Here is a 20,318-nt window from a genome sequence, read left to right on the forward strand (position 1 = left end):
GAAGGGAAGAGGAAGATGGGAACCGACAGAAAAACTCCTGCAAGCAGTTCTCTGGCCTCCACAAGGGCAATCAATGTGGCAGAAGTGCACCCCCACACATCCATACAAATACACGATTTTTAAAAATATATTAAAAAGCTGTGTCCTGTGAGACCTTGTTCCTCACACAGAATCCACCGGGTTATTATAGTGGAGACGAAGACATAGCTTGATATGAACCTTATTTAGAAGCCACTACTGAACCCTTTAAGGTGGGTCCAGCAGTCATGATCACTGACAAATACAGGTGAACTGGAAATCTGCGTAGGGAGCGATGACGGTGAGTGGTAAAAATTTATTACTGTTTGCAAGGTTCTAAACAAACAAAAGCCCCCAGTGCTCTTTCTAGCGGACTTTGAGATTTCCAAGACACCATTCATTGAAGGACAAGAAAGATTCCTTGAAAGGCTTGCTGTACTCTTCATTCAATACTTTCCAACGCTTTTCCTAAACTCAAATTCCTACTGATACAACTGTGCCAAGCAATAGCAAGACCCAGTCCTTCCCTTCTTAGAAGACTACCCTCCAGGACACCTAGGATCCTAGGCAAATCAAGGTAGCCTTCACTTCTTACTGCCAAACATAAAAGGAGCATTTTCCAAAGGGCAAACTGCAAAGGCAACCTTCGATCTCACACACCAGAAAGAAAAAGAGAGCTGCAATTCCACCACCTTTTGTAAAAGCCGGAGCAAAGGTTGCTAAAGAATTCACAGAGAATGCAGAGCATTTGTGTTATCCCCTACAGACAGGCAGCACCTCTGGCTAGTGACAGAGAGCAGAGATGGCTGGAGGAACAAACCAACAAATCCAGACACACAGGTGCCCAGAGATATGTCTCAAATGTAAAACTCACCAAGTAGAACAAGAAGCTTTAAAACCGATCCACATTATGATTAAACTTCGAAAGTAAGACAAACTCATTTGAATATCACCACAGCAAGAATACATCTTCTGCTAGAGCTTTTAGTGATTTCTCTATAACCTTCTTAGCGGCCCCTTTGCAAAACTATGACTCCAGCCAGGATGGGATGACTTCTACAGGACACAACAGTCACAGTAAGCAAAAGAAAACAAGTCAGGTCAAGTGACTATTGGCTTCATGTCTTTCAATGTGAACATATCCAAATGGAAAAGGCCAACCTATTTCCAGTCTACTTAAAATATACAATAAAAAGTTCTACTGAAATATTAAACAGGGACTATCCTGCTGTATACACTGCAGCATATACAAAATGCCCTAAAGCCGGTCCAGTTTGGTTCTGAAATTATTTTAAATGTCTTTTTCAGGAGTAACAGTTTGTGAAACTCCAAGGGGAATGCAACTGGTGATCAATAAAGGAGCTATCCAGTATTTTCAGAAACGATCTTGACCATGGATTCAGGAGGATGCACGCTAGCACAGGAGGGAAGGGCTCACACTAACGTTGCAGGCAGTTCCTGAAGATGGGTGTAGAGGTGGAGGTGCCGCGGTGCTGGAGTGTCATGGCGGAGTTGAGACAAGATGGGGGTCCTGTCCTCTGTGAGGAAACCTGTGCTCCACGTCCCTACACACAACTATAGCCTGTCTTAGTCGTTGTTCTGTTGCTGTGAAGAAAAACCACGACCAGCAACTTGTCCAAAGGGGAAAGCATTTAACTGGGGCCCAGCTTAAAGCCTCAGAGACTTAGTCCGTTATCATCATGACAGGGAGCCTGGCGGCAGGCAGGTGTGGTGCTGGAGAAGCAGCTGAAAGCTTCACCCTGACCCTTGGAGGCCAAGAGAGAGACTGGGCCTGGCAAGTGTTTTTGAAACCTTAAAGTTAAAGCCCACCGCAGTGAGATACTTCCTGCAACAAGGCCATAGCTCTTTTTTTTTTTTTTTTTTTTTTTTTTGGTTTTTACGAGACAGGGTTTCTCTGTATTGTTTTGGAGTCTGTCGGTCCAGCCCGGCCTCCAACTCACAGAGATCCGCCTGCCTCTGCCTCCCGAGTGTTGGGATTAAAGGCGTGCATCACCACTGCCCGGCTCAAGGCCATACCTCTTAATCTTTCTAATCCTTCTCAAAAAGTGCCACTCCTTGATGACTAGGCATTCGAGTATATAACTGTATGGGGTCATTCCTAGCCAAACCACCAGTTTGCATTTATTATCTCTCTTCTTTAGCAACCACCTTGATTCTCTCACCCTCAAAAAGAAAAAAAGAAAAGCAACATACACACAACGTGCCCCCCCCCCAAAAAAAACCATCAAACACTAGAGCAACGGCAGGGAGGGCAGCATTCCTGCTGAGTGTGCATTCTAACCTCTGACTTCATTTTTGTAGCACTAGTTCTAGTTGGTATTAATAATAAAAAACCCAGAGACAGATATTGGGGTTAAAGCTGAAGATCAGATAAGCAGAGCGGCCAGCCACTCGAGAGTTCTCACCTCTACCAATGCTCAGACCGAAGGGGTGATCCTGTCCTCAGACTGCGTAGACTGCACTGCTCCTCAGACTGCATCTGTCTCCACCAAACCTCAGACTGCACTGAGCTCAAGTCTCTTCCTGCCTTATATTCCTCTCTAGTGCTGGGATTAAAGTTGTGGGATCCCAAGTGCTGGGATCACCTTTGTGTGGGCTGTTTCTCTTTTAGACTGGATCAATTTCGTGTATCGAATTAACAGAGATCTGTCTGCCTCTGTCTCCCCAGTGCTGGGATTAAAGGTGTGTGCCACCACTGCCTGGCTTTTATGGCTAACAAGTGTTGCTCTGATCCTTCAGGCAAACGTATTAAATCATAAACAAAATACTACCAAACATTTTACAGACACAAGACCAGCGCCCTGAAAAAGAGCAAACCTACAATCACAGCTGATTTGGGTTGCACCAAGTCTAAAATAAAAAAATGTCAGTTCAGTTTTATTTATACCTCTAAGAAATTCTCAAGTACAAGAAGTGATGGGATATATATTAAACGGAGTAACTTAGAAACAACACAAAAAAAGTATGGAGAAAGGGGAGGGAAAAGCAACAGCAGCTGTTTTCACCACTAATTCATTAGTGAGTTAATATCAACTGATTTTAATGGTATAACTTTCCTGAAAACTAGGGTGTAGACTCCCCTGACAATTTATTTGATGACACTGTGAAACTCCAAGACTGTGTTAATAAAATTAACCTTGGATCAGGGGTCAGAGCCAGGGACTAGTTGACAGGAATTAGCTGTAGAGAATAGAGAGGAACCAAGGATATGAACAGAGAGACAACAGAAAGAGCAGGGAGGGGCTTAAGGGACTCAACAGCCCTTTGCATTTGGGATGGAAGGAGAGAAGCTCTTTTGCTGGGTGTCCAGCCAAATGGAAGGTCAGCTGGTTGCTTCTCAGCCTCTCTGAGCTAACAGGTTTTCACCCCAGTATCTGACTACTGAGTCTTCACTGGCAAATAGGACAGCATAGATAAAAACAACATTGACTGCTGGGTGGTGATGACCCACGCCTTTAATCCCAGCACTCAGGAGGCAGAGGCAGGCAAATCTTTGAGAGTTCGAGGCCAGCCCGGTCTACAAAGCTACATAGAGAAACCCTGTCTTGAAAAGCAAAACAAACAAACAAAACCAACATTTGCCTTTTCATTATTTTAAGTACCTCAATATAGTCTTTTTAACAGAGTATCTTTAACATATAAGCTACCTTCTGTAATCTAGATGCCTTTCTATAGAGATTGCAGACAATATTAAAATTTAATGTAAGCATTCTATTGGGCCTAAGTGCCTTTATGACATAAATATTACAGACCCAAACCAATGGCCGCCTAGAACTGGTGATGAAGAGCTGGGGGCTGTGTGCGGAGTAGTGAATGAAGGAAGGCAGTCAGTCATCCTTGACTACGTCTCCTGTTGTCACTGAGCCCGTAGCCACCACCCAGTAGCTGCCAAGGACTCTCTGCCCCGTCTCTCAAACCCCCGCCCTGCTTGTTCAGGCCTCCAGCAGCTCTTCCCTTCATACGCACACACCAGACGCCGAGTCAGCATCCTTCAGAGCTGCTACCCTGGGGTCCTCAGCGGAGCCACAGGACTCCTCACTACAGTGTGCCACATCCTGACTCCACCTTTTAAAAAAGCCCCGTGTTATTAAGAGAACTCCAAAACACCTGATAAGGCCACCCCAGATCCCTGTCGCCTCCACAGCCCCCACCGGCTTCCATGATCCAAGCCTCAGTGGATCTCTTTGACCTCTGACCTGCTAAATGGTCTTCCTGCAATTTGGTAGCCCAATCTAATCCCTTCAGTCTTTCGTGTCCCTGTAAAGTCTGAACAGTCCTTATGCATTTTCTAGGTATCCACTTATTTTGAAGGACAGCTCCTGGAGATCTCCATGACACAGACCACACATGCATATATATGGCCACACATTTTCTTGCATGTGCCTGTGTGCATGGTGTGCATGTGGTTTCACCTGTGTAGGCACATGTGTACAAGTATGCACATGCATGTGGGTACGAGGCCCAAGGCTGATACTGAGTATGTTCCTTGATCACTTTCCACCATATTCACTGAGCCGTATTTCTTACATTTCTGGTTGTGAGTCTAGGCTTTAACGGCTGAGCCATCTCTCCAGCCCTGGAGCCACGTTTTTAAAGGAATCTAGAGATTGCTGATACAATCAGTGGGTCATCTGTCTTTGTCTCCTGAGCTCTGGAATTACAGGTGAGCTGGCGGAACTACCCAGAGTTTATGTGGACACAGGATCTGAACTCTGATCCTCGTGCTTGCCTGGCAAATGCTTTACCTGCCGAGTCACCTCCCCAGCCCTAGGCACCACATTCTTATTCCTTCAAATCACCTATCTCTCTGACTCGGAATGTTCAATTTATATAATGGTCTGAACGAGATGAGCCCAGTGCATTTGCATTTACCTCGGACTATGCACCCCCGAGTGCAGGCGACAGCAAACACTCAAAGAAATGCTTATTAAAAAAAATAAACAACAACAAAAACTTTACATTTGAGGGCAGAGACTATTTTTTTCTTTGATCCTTCATAAAGTATGATAAAGGTATAATCCCTGCCTTCTGGATGGTTAATTAAAATCACAACAGGGAGTGGAGACTGAGCCACAAGAAAGAATTAGATAGAAATACATCAAATTTGTTAGTGGCATTAAACAGTTCATGACCAAATGGCAAGAATGCCAGGTGAAAAAGGGCAGAACTATGTAGGGGTCAAGGGATCAGTCCCATGTGCCCATCCTTTCTGTTAGAAAGGCCACAAGGCCCAATCCCAAAGGCTACGGGTCTGAGGAACAAACGGAGAAGTCAGAAAGGAGGAGAGACCCAGGACACTGGAAACAAGCAGAGAAAGGCCGGAGTCGGGAACAAGACTAAGATTCGGAAACAGTAAACACATATTTTTGTTGTGTGTGCATGTGTATGTATGTGAGTGAGCTGACACCTTACCTTTTTGAGACAGCGACTCTCACAGAACCTGAGTCACACCAGTTGGCTACACTAGCTAGCCAGTGAGCTCTGGGATCCACCTGTCTCTGTCCTCACCGCCCTAATAAAACCTAGCTTTCACATGGGTGTTGGTGACCCAACTCTGGCTTCGTGACAGCTACTTTAACCACTGAGCCATCTCCCTGGCCCAATATTTTAAAGCACTAGAAATGTACTATGCTAAGATGAAATGTCAACATTTTTTTCCTTCTTTGGAAAGTGGGGGGGGGGGGTTGGGGGGATTGTGTTTATTTCATTAATGGCTGGATGGAGCAAGTCCCAGTAATTCTCTAAGACTAAAGAAGAGAACTGAGGAGCAGGAGAGATGGCTCATTGGGAAGAGCACCGACTGCTCTTACAAAGGACCTGGGTTCAGTTCCCTGTTTGAATTCCAACTGGTGGCTCATGACTGTAACTTTAGTCCCGGGGGATCCTATACTCTCCTCTAGCATCCATGGGTACTGCACGCATTTGGTGCACAGACATATATGCAGGCAACACACTGCCTCACACACACACAAAGAACAGAATTGGAATGGTTTCAAACTGTAAGGGAAACTGAATTTCTCCAATCTTCAGGCCTCTGACATTTCAAATCATCTTCATGAAACTGCAGGAGGTTAAAGTCCTGGGGTAGCAAACGTACAGGAGACTTAAAGGCAGAAACTGAGAATAACCCCCAAATCTCCAGGCAGAGTATTCTAAATGAGGAGACACTGCGAAAATCAGCGATCTCAACCACCAAATGTCAGAAGGATAAATTCCAGGAAAAAGGTTTGATTTTTAATGATAGCTGGGGAATTAGAATTAAAGGACAGATTAGTGACAAGAGATGAGTTTTGTTTTCATTTATTTAAAAGATTTAAACTTATTTGGCACACACACTGGCCCGTGTGAGCTCCTGTGCTGTGGAAGTGACCTACCTCCACAGTGAGGTAGTCAAAGGACAAATGTTAGAAGTTGGTTCTCTCCTTTCACCATAGGTTCTGGGATCGAACTCAAGTGCTCAGACTTGCATGTCAAGCACTTTTTCTTATTGTCTCGAGAACCCATATTTTGGTAGGGTAAATCAGTTCCCTTGGCTTGATATTCTTCCTAAGAAAATGGGGATTATTTCTTCCTTTGGTGAAGGGAAGTGTCTGTGATCAAATCTAGGACCTTATGCTAGGTAAATGCTCTGACCAATGAGCTTCATCCCCAGTAGAACACTGAGGCTGTATCATCATCTTAGCCATTATGCATGTACAGGGAAGAGCTTCTTTATATATCTTATTTATTATGACAAATATAGATGAAGAAAGAAAGCGATGGCCAGGAAGTACTCCTTCCTCTATTCCTGAATTACACTCAAGGTTTCCCCCCCAAGTCAGGATTTCTCTGTGTAGCCCTGGCTGTCCTTGAACCAGGCTGGCCTCAAACTCACAGAGATCTGCCTGCCTCTGTCTCCTGAGTGCTGGGATTAAAGGTGTGTACCACCACGGCCAAAAAGCTTTTTTCGACACCCAAGTTTTAAAACTAAGATGGGAAATTGTATAAACATTTCACTAGGAAAGTTGTGTCCACAAAGGTTTTAATAGCTAGATCAACATTTAGAAGGAGTAACACAGAATTTTCCCCCCCAGTAAGATACTGATTCTCCATATGGGGGTGGGGGTGTCAGAGTTAATGAGGCCTCACTTGAGCTCTGTCTATTGTTCCCAGATCTGCCAGGATTAGCAGACTCCTAAGTCCAAAAGAAGCAAGGCCTCAGTGAGGAGTCCATAGTTAGCAGTTGGCGGTCAGGGGGAAGAGGTGAACAGAAGGCAAAGCACCAACCTCTTCTCCCTCCCACTCACAATTCCATCTTGACCTTGAAGCTCAGAAGGCGCGGAGGAGGAAGGGGAAAATATCACTCTTGAAAAACAAGAGGTAAAATTAGTTTAGCTGTTCTTTTCAGGTATTCGAGTAGTTAATAACTGACTACAGTGCAGGTTTCTTTTTTTCCACTCTCTTTAGGTTTGTGGAAAGCCAGATGGGGTTTAACTTAAAGCAGGGAGGCCCTGGGCGGTGGTGGCGCACACCTTTAATCCCAGCACTCGGGAGGCAGAGGCAGGTGGATCTCCATGAGTTGTTCAAGGCCAGCCTGGTCTATGGAGCCAGGTCCAGGGCAGCCTCCAAAAATACAGAGAAACCCTGTCTCTCGAAAAACCAAAATAAATAAATAAATAATATATAATAAAAATAAAGCAGGGAGGCACGCACTAAAATATCAGATGGAAGCCTGTAACTCTTGAATTTCAGAATCATGAACCTCTGATGCCACCGTAACTACTCCAATGAAAAAAAAGAGCACCTGTCTTGAATGGTTACTTCTGTTGGGAAGAACTATTTTAGTCAACTAGAGAAAGTCTTTCCTGGTACAAAGTCTGTAATGTCTTCTGGATGAAAAGCCAGGAAGAATGCACCAGTTTCAATGCATCTTAAGTAAACTGGCTCCATGGGCATTCAGTGAACAGAGAGAGCACAGGCTCTAAAAGGCAGGGCATCTGCCACCACTGCCAATCCCTAAGACACAACAGACTCTTACTGAATGTTTGCTGAGTGGATCCACGGACGAGCAAACAAGGAAAGAAACTGCATCCGCCTTTGCAGGCAAGACTGCTTATGGTCAAATCACGACACAATCAACTATCCATGCCTCGAATTTTCCCATCACTTAAATGGCCCTGATAGAGAGAAGTACACATCACAGAGGAGCTATGTGGCTTATGGAGATCATGCCATGAATGGTCTGACTACAGAGTCAGTGGATAGACACATCTGAATTAACTTATAATTCCTACATCTGTACTGCTCCCTGCTACGGAGACACACCAATAATGGGACATTTGGGCATAATTTAAGTCCCTGGTTCCAAACAAATACATAGGACAATTTCTTCATAGCCTTTGCTTGCCTTTAGTATACAACAGGAAGAAAAGCTGGTTGACCAAATTTATCTACAGTATGTCTGCTTTCCACACTCCAGGAATTTAAAGCTAAGATCACTATTTATGAGGCAAATGAGTAAAATAAGTCTTGGTTAACTGGTTATCACAAGGTGAAATTGAGAACCATTTCTCAATTTATATAGTCTATTTTCACACATACTCAACACTGTATTTCCCTGCCTGGAAATGTCTTAGGGAGGCAGAACTGTTTGAAACATGAGATATTTAGAAAACCTAGCTATATCGTTATATTATTCCCTGGGAACTGTTTATGCAAACAGAAAAAGAATGGTCAACAAGGAGCACAGAAAAGGGGAACCATGAAGGACAAGATTTTGCCCATTGAGAAAGGGAAATAAAATAGTTATGGATGAGTCAGGGGGCTGGAATGGGATGATCAAGTGGGGAGAGGACAGGAGAGGGAAAAAAGGGAGGGGTATAGGCAGAGATGGCTAAAATGAAGGGCCATTTGAGGGGTAGTATGGAAACCTAAAACATACACATATGTGAAAGTGATCAGAATGAAATCACCAAATAATGGGGGAGGCAGACCCCCAACTGGCCGTCTCTTGCCAGCAAATCAAGCTTCCAGTACTAGGAATGGGTATACCTAATAGAATTGTTGGCCAAAGGGGTCCCACAGGAATATTCAAACAACCCAGGCAAAGACTACAGGTAGTTCTCCACAAACTTCAACAAGGCCCACCTGCCGAGGACAGCATTTACACAACTCACTGACCTTGAAGAAGTTGACCAGGTGCCTACCTAGAGCCTTCACCCATTTGTGCTACTGTCTTTGGTACAGGAAGGTACTGTGTATGCTACTAAGTCAATAAAGTCAACTCCAAGCCAGCCACAGATCTTTTGATCTACACAATGGTATCCTGGCTGCAAGATACACTAAGGGATCCAGCGGTGGCACAAAGCTTGTGAGAGTAACCCAACCAGTATCTGATTTAAGGCCAGTCCAAGAGACGAAACCCATACCTGACAAGTGTGACCAAGAACCAGAGATTAGGTAGCTCGGGAATTTAGGCTAAAACCAAATATTACTAGTGTAAAAAAAAAAAAAAGCCCCGGGCAGTGGTGGCACACGCCTTTAATCCCAGCATTCGGGAGGCAGAGGCAGGTGGATCTCTGTGAGTTTGAGGCCGGGCTGAACCGATAGCCTCCAAAACAATACAGAGAAACCTTGTCTCGTAAAAACAAACAAACAAACAAAAAAGCATTAAAATGACTCCTAAATGCTCCGCTATACTCATAGATCAGTGTCTTGCTCAGCCACCATCAGAGAAGCTTCCTTCTGCAGCAGATGGGAACAAACACAGAGACCCACAGTCAGACATTGTGTAGAGTGAAAGACCTTTTAACTAACACTCAGCCCTAAATGAAATGACTCTAGCAAATTCCTTTCCTCAGGGCTCAGGGAACCCTGAGGAACAGAAGGAAGAAGGAATATTAAGAGACAGAATGGAGGACAACAGGAGAACAAGGCCCTATAAAACACCATGATCAAAGCTCACATGAGCTCACACAGAGAGAGGCAGCACACACAAGGCCTGCCTGGGTCTGTCCCAGGTCCTCTGCATATGTACATGGCTTCCGGTTTAGTGTTTTTATGGGATTCCCGAGTGTGCGAAGGAGTGGGTCTCTGATTCTTGTGCCTTTTCTTGGGCTCTTTTCCTTCTGTTTGTCTTGTCCAACTCTGATGTACTAGTTTTCGTTTTATCTTATATTTTACTATTATCCCTTAGAAGCCTGTGTTTTTCTAATGAGAGGCACAAGGGGAGCCGATCTGGGTGGGAGGAGATGGGAGGAATAGAGGGAGGGAAAACTGTAATCAGGATATATTATGTGAGAAAAAAAATCTATTTTCAATAAAGGTAAAATGTAAACAAGAAGGTAAAACTGCCAACCAACTGTAAGTCCCCAGCAAGTTTTTTCCAAAACCTGGATTTATAAAATTCTTTTAGAATTGGGATAATCACTAAGAATCCTTCCAGATCTTCAATTACATGCTTGGGCAATCTGAAAACGTTACCTTGAGGAAGGACACAGTAAACATGGTGTTGCGTCTATGCTCATATGTCTGCATATACATGCAGGTGTGTATGCATGTGGAGATCAGAGATTAATGTCAGGACCCCTCCTCTGTGGCCTTATTCCACCTTATTTTTGACACGAGGTCTCTCACTGAACCTGAAACTCATCACTCTGTCTAGTGTTCTATTTACTTCCTAACACTGTAACACTCTGACCAACGTAACATGGGAAGGCATGTTTGATTTGCTTGTTTATATACCTCAGCACCGCCTGCCCAGGGATGGTCTCTCATTGTGGGCTGGATGCTTCCACATCTGTCTGTCTGTCTGTCTGTCTGTCTGTCTATCTATCAAGAAACTGCTCCAAAGGCTTAGCTATAGGCCAATCAGATGGGGACATTTTCTCAGTTGAGATTTCCTCTTCTCAATGACTCTAGATTGTGTCATGTTATTAAAACAAAACAATCAAACACAGCAAAGCTGGACAGATAATGAGCTCTTGGGATCACCCTTCTGCTCTTCTCCAGTGCTGGGATCAGGTGTCCAGATTTTTATGTGCCTTCTGGGGATCCAAACGTATATCCTCATGGTTGCAAGACAAAAACTTTACTGACTGGGCCATCTTCCCAGCCCCCACAGTGCTCACTTTAGGTTTTGAGGACCACAATAGTTTCTATGACAACTACTTAACTTTGCCAAGGTAGAGGAAAGGCTACGAAGCCAACATGTAAAAGTAGGTGTGCTCAAATAAAACTTATTTTTTATTTTTTATTTTTATTTTTTTTCGAGACAGGGTTTCTCTGTATTGTTTTGGATACTGTCCTGGAACTCGCTTCGTAGACCAGGCTTGGTCTCGAACTCACAGAGATCCACCTGCCTCTGCCTCCCGAGTGCTGGGATTAAAGGTGTGCGCCACCACCGCCCAGCTCAAATAAAACTTCATTAAGAAAAAAAAAGGCAGTAAACTAGATGCAACCCTCGAGTAGCATCTTGTTCATGCCTGATCTGAAGAACACTTTCTGTGGACAGTTTAACTGTTGGCAGTTAAAGTTTCTGACAATTCTGAAGAATTATTCATGACAATTTCAACTTAGAACATGGTGGTACAATGTCTATCATGTATGATTTCTTATTTCCAGGCAATGGATAAAGTATAGTGTTTCCAAATGATCTCATTATCATCTTCACCACCAAATAGCCCAGGGTGTTAGAAGCTATTGTTTTATTCAACTCTACTATGGTTTGCAATAATTTGGACTTTCTCCTGTGATATAATGAAGGAAATCTTTCAAGAAAGTAACGGTACATGTTAAACAAAAACATTTTGTCCTATTACCAAGGATCTTGACCTCACACCTCTCATTTCAAAATGTTCAGAAACCCTATTAATGTTTAAAGAATTCATTCTCCCATTCTGTATGGCATTTTGGCATAAGAGAAAGCAGGAAGCTGACCTTATCTCAGCAAGTCATGCTGGCATTCCTTTTGTGGTAGCTTCAGCCTCACCAAGGCCAGCTCCAGAAGCCAGATGCTGACTGAGAAGAGACCCTGGGGGCCAGGGAGGGGAGAACCCACCATCTCTTCACTTTTGAAAATCAGCTGAAAATAAGGACACTGAAGTTGTGGAACCAGATCTGCTTTGATTAGCTGGAGCAAGGAAGTATGTGATTCTCAACAAGGAGACTTCAGCTGTAGACAGATAACAACAGTCTCCACTCTTAGTTTTCCCGATGACTATAATATGCAATTTCAAGGCACTCTGTACATAATCACCAAGATGAAGATCCATTTATTACCTGTACTATTGATGAGTTATAAGAGGTTTTGATATAAAATAATTTCAATACTGCCATACTAATTTACTAAATTAAGAAAGATGCTCCCAAATTCAAAGAGAAGTAAATCCACATACTCTATCTACTTAGCTTTCAAAAAGCAAGTGTTAAGAGCTATTGGTCCTGATTTGCATTTACAATGATATGTCACTTTCTCAAATGCTAAGCAGACATCGAGTGCCACAAGCTGCCAGGGAAGTTCACTGGGACTTGGAAACTACAAGTTGGTAAACCATCATTTCCCTCAATGTCTCCTTAATTCTTTAATCCTTTTTACAGAGGAAGTCTGAAGTTTTAAGTGAAGCATTCACTTCTACTAGAAGGAAAACTTTCTGTAATTGGAAACGTAGAAGTGCAGACAGACACAAGGTCTGTAAATGCTGATATTTACAGATATGGAGTCTTGATGTCACTTTTACAGTTCACATTAGAAGCATCCAACAACAAATTGGTCATTAACAGGCCAACTAAGTAGAATTTAGCTTTTTAAGAGTTGACTTTTGTAATACACACACTTCACAGTTATACAAACATTTAATGTCTTTCTTCTTGGTTTACTAACCTCATAACTTTAACATGCCACATCAAGTGTTAAATGCTGTATGTACAAGTATCAACACAGATTTATTTCAAATGCCAGTTGTGGGGAACTGTGCGCTCTCCAAAAGAATTTTCAAAACCTCTGAGTCTGATTAACTTAACTTTCTTTAGAAATGAGTTCTTTAAAACGATAACCATGTGACAGTGAGCTGGCAATCGGCCTCTTACACAAGACCAGCACCTTCTAAGAAGGGGGAGACAAATGAGAGGATGTTAAGTGACAGCCCCAGGGATGTGCCCACCACATCTAACCGCCTTTGAGTTAGCAAAAACTTAAGGAAACCAATTAAGTTTAGAAGCACGGCTGTATGAACTGGGAGAGATCTGCCCAGCCACATACAACACACAGCCCCAAGGACCCTGCAGGATGGATCAGCACTGTGGCTGGTGTGATTTACAGACACATCAGAAAGACTAGAGGGGCATGGGGGATGAACTGACTGACCAGAGGGCTAATGGGCTGCAGATTCATACAGCCTACATCTGGAGAAGAAAACGGAGGCCATGGATCCAGGGGGCTTAACTCAAGTATGCAGAAATGAAGAGCTAGTGGCTCTCTGTTCGTATTAGAGACTACAAACCAGAAAGACTGCTGTGGAATCAAACTGTATCATAGTTACTTCCACATATCCTTCCGGATTAGTCCGTATCAATCACATATTTCTATTTGTCATGGAACTGATTTGCATTACAGATAGCCAAACAGTTACTGTAATTGCTTCAAGCATATTTACACATATTTCTTCATACATGCACAGTATAGTTTAAAGACAGATGAACTTTCTTAAGCATTACAGAGTATTTTTTTTTCTATTCTTGGTTTTTTTTTTTTTTGAGATAAGATTTTACTATGTTGCCCAAGTTGAGAGCAAGCTCACTACACAGCCCAGGATGGTCTCAAATTGGCACCACTCCTGTCCTTAGGTTCGGACATTATAGCTACTTACAATCAGTGACCACATTTTCAACTGGCTCATGATCTAGCACAGCAATATCAAGATGAGCAGCTTCCCGATATCAGAAAATGAGTGGTATAGTTGGAAGGTACTTGGATTTGTGAGTCTTGGCACTTAAAAGCACTTAAGTTGTATGTAAGAAAATTCCTTTGCTAGATATGAAATCTAATATTCAGAATAATTTACTATTTTCATCCTTACTCTAAAGGTATTTTTAAATTTTTTTATTATGTGTATGGGTGTTTTGCCTGCATGTATATGTACCACTTGGTGTGTGCCTGGTACCCACTGAGGGCAGAAGAAGGTGTTAGATCCCCTGGAACAGGAGTTACAGACATGTAAGTAGCCACATGCATGCTGAGAATGAAAAACGGGGTCCTCTGGAAGAGCAGTCAGTGCTCTTAACCACTGAGCCATCTCTCCAGCCCCCTCTAAATCATTTTTCACTTCCTAGTATCAGTAGTTTTGCCACTTTCTGTTTCTGTGGTCATTGGTGAAGAATTTTAAGTGTATTTCTCTGTGTCTGTTTGTGTGTTTCTGTGTGCCTGTGTTTAGAGGCCAGAGGTCAACACTATCTTCCCTCACTCCCTCTCCACCTTATCTTTAGAGACAGGGTCTCACAGAGCCAGGTGTTTATCTACTGAGCAGACTGGCTGGCTGGAGCTCAGGAGACCTTCCTGTCTCCATTCCCCCACCCCCAACAGCACCCGGGCTACAGGTAGCCTTGAGCACTCCCAAGTTTTTACTTGCTGGGAATCTGCCCTCAGGTCCCCATGCTTGTGAGGCAGGTGCTCTACTGACTGAGCCCTTCCCCCAGCACCATCAAGTATATTTCCATATCTTGTATAGTTTGGTATTGTTGCTGCCAAAGCACTTTGTTTTCTCTGAATGGGATGGGAGATTAAGACCCTCGGAGATTTCCAGAGATCTACAATGAGGACACCAACTGGCAAACTAAACAATAGTGGAGAGGCTACCTTAAATGCCCTGCCCTGATAATGAGATTAATGACTACCTTATATGCCATCATAGAGCCTTCATCCAGTGGCTGATGGAAACAGAAGCAGACACCCACAGTTAAACACTGAACTGAACTCCTGGAACCCAGTTGCAGAGAGGGAGGAGTGATGAGCAAAGGGGTCAAGACTGGGCTGGTGAAACCCACAGAGACAGCTGACCTGAACAAGGGGGGCTCTTGGACCCCAGACTGATGGCTGAGAGGCCAGCATGGGACTGATCCAGACCCCCTAAATTTGGGTGTCAGTGAGGAGGCCTCCGCAATCTATATGGCCTTGGGTAGTAGATGAGTGTTTATCCCTGGCATACAAATGGACTTTGGAAGTCCATTCCACATCAAGGGATGCTCTCAGCCTGGACACATGGGGGAAGGCGTAGGCCTTGCCCTGGATGAAATGATACTCTGGAGATCCCCCATGGAGGGCCTCACCCTCCCTGGAGAGCTGAGTGGGGGTTGGGAGGGGAATTGGGGGAGTTGGTGGAGGCAGGGAGGAGAGGAGGGAGAGGGAGCTGGGATTGACATGTGAAGCAAGCTTGTTTCTAATTTAAATTAAAAAAAAAAAGATAAAAAAGAAGACCTTCCGAATAAACCAGAGATGTGATCCAAACTAACAGATGCAAGCAACACAGAAACATGGGAAGCAAGGCAGAGTGACTTCTCCAGAGCATGGTAACTCCTCAGTGACTAAACTTACCCGCACTGAGGTAAGTAGAGTGCTGGGTAAAGAATCCCCAGTGCACTGTAAAAATGGCTGGTGAGGTGAAAAAGGACACAGACGGAGGATGGATTCGATCCAGGAAAGGCAACAACACACAGGAAAAAGCCAGCGAAACATATGAAAAAGTCCCAAACGGGGAGGACAAACACAGCAAGGAAAGTGAGACTTAGAAATGAATTTGAAATGTCAGAAATAAAAACTCAAAGAACCGGACAGAAAATAACGTGAAGAACATTACCAATATTCTGGACCAACCAGAAAGAAGAATATCAGGGATGGTTATACTACATTCAAGCATCTATAATGACAAAAATAAATGAACACAACCACACTGTATAAGAACTCTGGAATATAATCAAAGGACCAGACTTTAAAAAAAATGTTCAGGTTAGAGCTATAATAAAGCCTAAAGACTTGGAGAATCTATTCCATAAAATTATAGTAGAAAATTTGCAAAAGCTAGGGAAAGAAATGAATGCCTAAGCAGAAGAGGCATTTAGAAACCCAAAGACATGATCAAAACAGAGCCTTGCCATGACACATTGTATTCAAGATACCTAGAGCATACAGTGGGTGACACACACCTTTAATCCCAGTGCCCAGGGAAGGCAGAACCAGGCTAATCACTTTGAGTTCAAGGTTACCTTGGTCAAAGAATGACCTCTAGCTCAGCCAGGGCTTCCCAGTGTGACCCTGTCTCAGTTAAAACACACACACACACACACACACACACACACACACAAACACCAACTCATTTATAAAAGCAAATACATCGGAGTAATATCAGATCTTACAACAGAGGTACTAGAGACCACAAACAAAGAGCAATATATTTCAAGTTATAAAAACAAATACCTGCCAACCAAGCCTATTATATCCAGCAAAGCTTTCTTCTAAAATTGATGAAGAAATAGTAACATTCCAAGATAAGCACAAACGAAGGCACCGTCATATAAAACAGAAAGGAAGACAATCTACTAACCTAATTCATTCCATAAAGCCAACATTACCCTGATCTCAAAACTGGATAAGGGCATAACAACAAAAAAATAAAATTTTACATACCAATGTAAATGTCTCTGATGGACACAGACACAAAAGAAAAGAAAACCTCAATACAGTTCTCAAAAACCAAACTCAAGAAATACATTAAGAAAATCATACATCATAACTAAGGCGGGTTTATTTCAGGAATGGAAAGAAGACTGTTCAATAGATGCAAACTAATAGATATAACACAGCACATAAATAGATTTAAGGGCAGAAATCACACAATCATTTAAATTGATGCATAAAGGCCTGAGTCAAAGTTGAATATCAGTCCATCATAAAAACCCTGAAGAAAACTAGGGTTAGAAGGGACATATTCCAACACAATAAAGACATGTGTATTGATCACAGTTCTCTAGAGTAACAGAACTTAGAGCATGAATCTCTCTCCATACAGATTGAAAGGGAATTTGTTAGAATGACTTACAGGCTCCAACCAGTCCAACAATTGCTACCATTGAGCAGAAACTTCGAGAATCTAGCAGTTGTTCAGTCCATGGGTCTGGATGTATCATGTAGTCTCCAGTATATGCTAGGATCCTGAAGAAATGGGCTCTGTAACAGCATAGGAAATGGACTTGCCAGGGAGGCAAGAGCAAGCAGGCAAAGAGCAAAGACTTCCTTCTCCGTGTGCTTATGTGGGCTTCCAGTAGAACTGTGGCCCAGAATAGAGGTGTGTCTTCCTGCCTCAAATGATCTGGATTAGAAGTGGGATCTTCCCACTTCAAATTAAGCGAAATTTCCTCATAGGTGTGCCCCTCCATGTATGGATTTAGTTTATTACAGATGTAGTCAAGGTGACAACCATGAATGACCATCACACCACATATGACAAACCTATAACCAACAATATACTAAATGGATAATCTGGGCATTTCCTCTAAAATCTAGATTTACACAAGTGCTTCTACTCACTCTCAGCCAACACATGGCTTGGCTTAAAAGTCTTAGGACAATGCAAGAATAAAAGGGGTTCAAAATAAGAAAGACAGATGACGTGAGCCTACGTTTAAAAAACTACCAGCAAACTCAAACATTGATAAATATGTTCAATGTATTAGTGGAACAGAACATCAACGAGCAAGTCAGTGGCTTTTTGTTTTGTTTTTTCGAGACAGGGTTTCTCTGTATTGCTTTGGAACCTGTCCTGGAACTCGTTTTGTAGACCAGGCTGGACTCGAACTCACAGAGATATGTCTGCCTCCACCTCCAAAATGCTGGGTTTAAAGGCATGTGTCACCACCACAAGGCCCAGTAGCTTTTTTTATACACTTACAATGGATTTTCTGGAAAAGAAATCAGTGGGGAAGGTCAGTAAGGCAAGCGGATCTTTGAGTTCGAGGCCAGTCTGTTCTACAAAGAGAGTTCCGGAACAGGTTCCCAAGTTACACAGAGAAACTCTCAAAAAACAAAAACAAAATCAACGAGGAAAACTCCCTCCTCACTACAACGTGAGGCATGTAAGCGGAACAAGGGGACTAAACAGAAGCCATATGGAGTACGCTGTCATAGACCCCAAAAGAAGGACTGAAGACAGTCATCTCGCATGGCTGGATGGCGATGCTTTCAGAAGCAGTGGGTTACTGAACATAGTTCCCAGTCATCCCTGGGCATAAGATATCACCCGAGAAGTTGGTGAGGTAAGCCTGGGCCCCAAACAATACTGGCTCTTGTCATCCCTCTTCCCTGCTCTGCTGCTTGTTTTTCGTCAACTCGAAACAATTTAGAAATACCTGGAAGGAGGAACCTCAACTGAGGCACTGTCTCCATCAGACTGTCCTAAAGGCAAGTCTATGAGGGCACTTTCTTTATTAATGGTTGATACAGGAGGGCCCAGTTCATTTTTTTACCTCCTGAGCAAGCCATGAAGAAAAAAACAAAACAAAACCAAAAAACAGTAAGGAATGTTCCTTCCTGCCTCTGTTTTAGTTTCCTGCCTTGAGTTCCTGTCCTGACTTCCTTAATGATGGACTGTGAGCAGAATGTGTAAGCTACCTAAACCCTTCCCTCCTGTCTTAGGGTTTCTATTGCTGTGAAGAGACACCATGACCATGACAACTCTTATACAATAAAAAAATGTAATGGGGTGGCTTACATTTTCATAGGTTCAGTCCACTGTCATCATGGTGGGACATGGTGGCACGCAGGCAGATATGGTGCTGGGGCGTTAGCTGAGAGATCTACATCTTGGCACACAATAGGAAGTAGTCTGTCTCACCAGACATGGTTTGAGCATATACTTCCAAGCCCACCTCCACAGTGGCACACTTCCTCCAACAAGACCACACCTCCTAATACTGTCACTCCCTTTGGGAGCCATTTTCTTTCAAACCACAGCACTTCTAAAAGTTGTTTTGGTCATAGTGCTTTTTAATCACAGCGACAGAAAGCAAACCAAGGCAGTTTCCCGCCAGAGCTAGAGGATAAAATCGTATTGTAGAAGATACCACACACCTAAGATGTAAAACCTAGAAAAAAACAGGCGAGGCATGAGCTCCAAACTTCTTCCCTGCCAGCTAGCATTCAAACACCAATCTGAGAGGCTACTGCACAAGAAACGGCATCATCCATCTCCCGGTGCTGTGAACTCTATGAATTAGAGCCAACCTGCCAGGCAAGAGATGCCCACATAGATAACAGCTTTACTGCTGTGGGAAGAACCAACTGCCCTCTCATTGGTTGAGGCTTGCTCTGAGGATGGGGAAATTCATGCCCAGTACTGGAAACTGGGCTAACAACCCAGGTCGGGGGAAGTCAGTGGCCCAAATGAGTAATTTATTAATGTCAAAATTAAATTCCCTTCTAAATATCTATGCTACATCCCCAGACAAAAGCTGATTTGAGCCTTTACCGGAGTAGCCTCTCCTTACAATGAACACTTGTGAATATGGAGACTCATGATAGCCCAAGATGCTGAGAATAAGTGAGGGCTGTGGGCTCAGTGCTAAAGAGGGCATCTGAACCACCCCCTTTAAGACTCAGGGAACACTGTGGAAGAGGGGTTGGGAAGGCTGTAAAAAGTTGGAAGATGGGGTGAAGGGCCTGTAAAACACCATCCTCTGGGTTTTATGCAACCATCACAACCTTTAACTCATAACATCCATGACCACTGGCAATGGCCGGTACAGACTGGTCCTGTCAACTATCAGTCATGGAAAGGACAGAGGCTTCACAGGGATCCTACCCTTTCCTGATAAACTGTTGGCTACTGATAGATTCTTGGAGGGGGTACACAATTAAGTACCATTCTGCTGAGGCTTTCCACCAGCTCCAGTGAATAGTTGCACACCCGTGGTCTCACAGACAGCCCTGGTTAAAATCAGTAGGTCGCGGGGAAAGGGGTGTGGGCAGCATGCTAGGAAGGTGGGTGATGGTGAGGGATCAGAGTGGTCACTACTATATAGTGTGTGCATGTGTAGAATTGTCTAAGAACAAATTTAATTAGCTATAATACTTTTAAAAATACCTGGAAATAAAACTAGCTAATGGAGTAAAAAAAAAAAAGACCTATAATGGAAATTTAAAAACACTCATGAGAAACACTAAAGACAGCACTAGAAGATGAACGATCACCCATGCTCATGGATTGGGAGAATTAATATTGTTATAATGAGTACATTACTGAAAGTAATCTACAGAT

General features: G+C 43.3%; 1 protein-coding gene across 1 annotated transcript in view; it reads right to left on the reverse strand.

The window, feature by feature from the left end:
- Window positions 1–20,318, reverse strand: part of Pcgf5 (polycomb group ring finger 5) — a 110,436-nt gene that overhangs the window by 48,881 nt on the left and 41,237 nt on the right. The gene's annotated exons all lie outside the window — the stretch shown is intronic.

The sequence above is a fragment of the Mesocricetus auratus genome, unplaced genomic scaffold, assembly GCF_017639785.1.
Source record: "Mesocricetus auratus isolate SY011 unplaced genomic scaffold, BCM_Maur_2.0 Super-Scaffold_4256, whole genome shotgun sequence".
Taxonomy (NCBI): domain Eukaryota; kingdom Metazoa; phylum Chordata; class Mammalia; order Rodentia; family Cricetidae; genus Mesocricetus; species Mesocricetus auratus.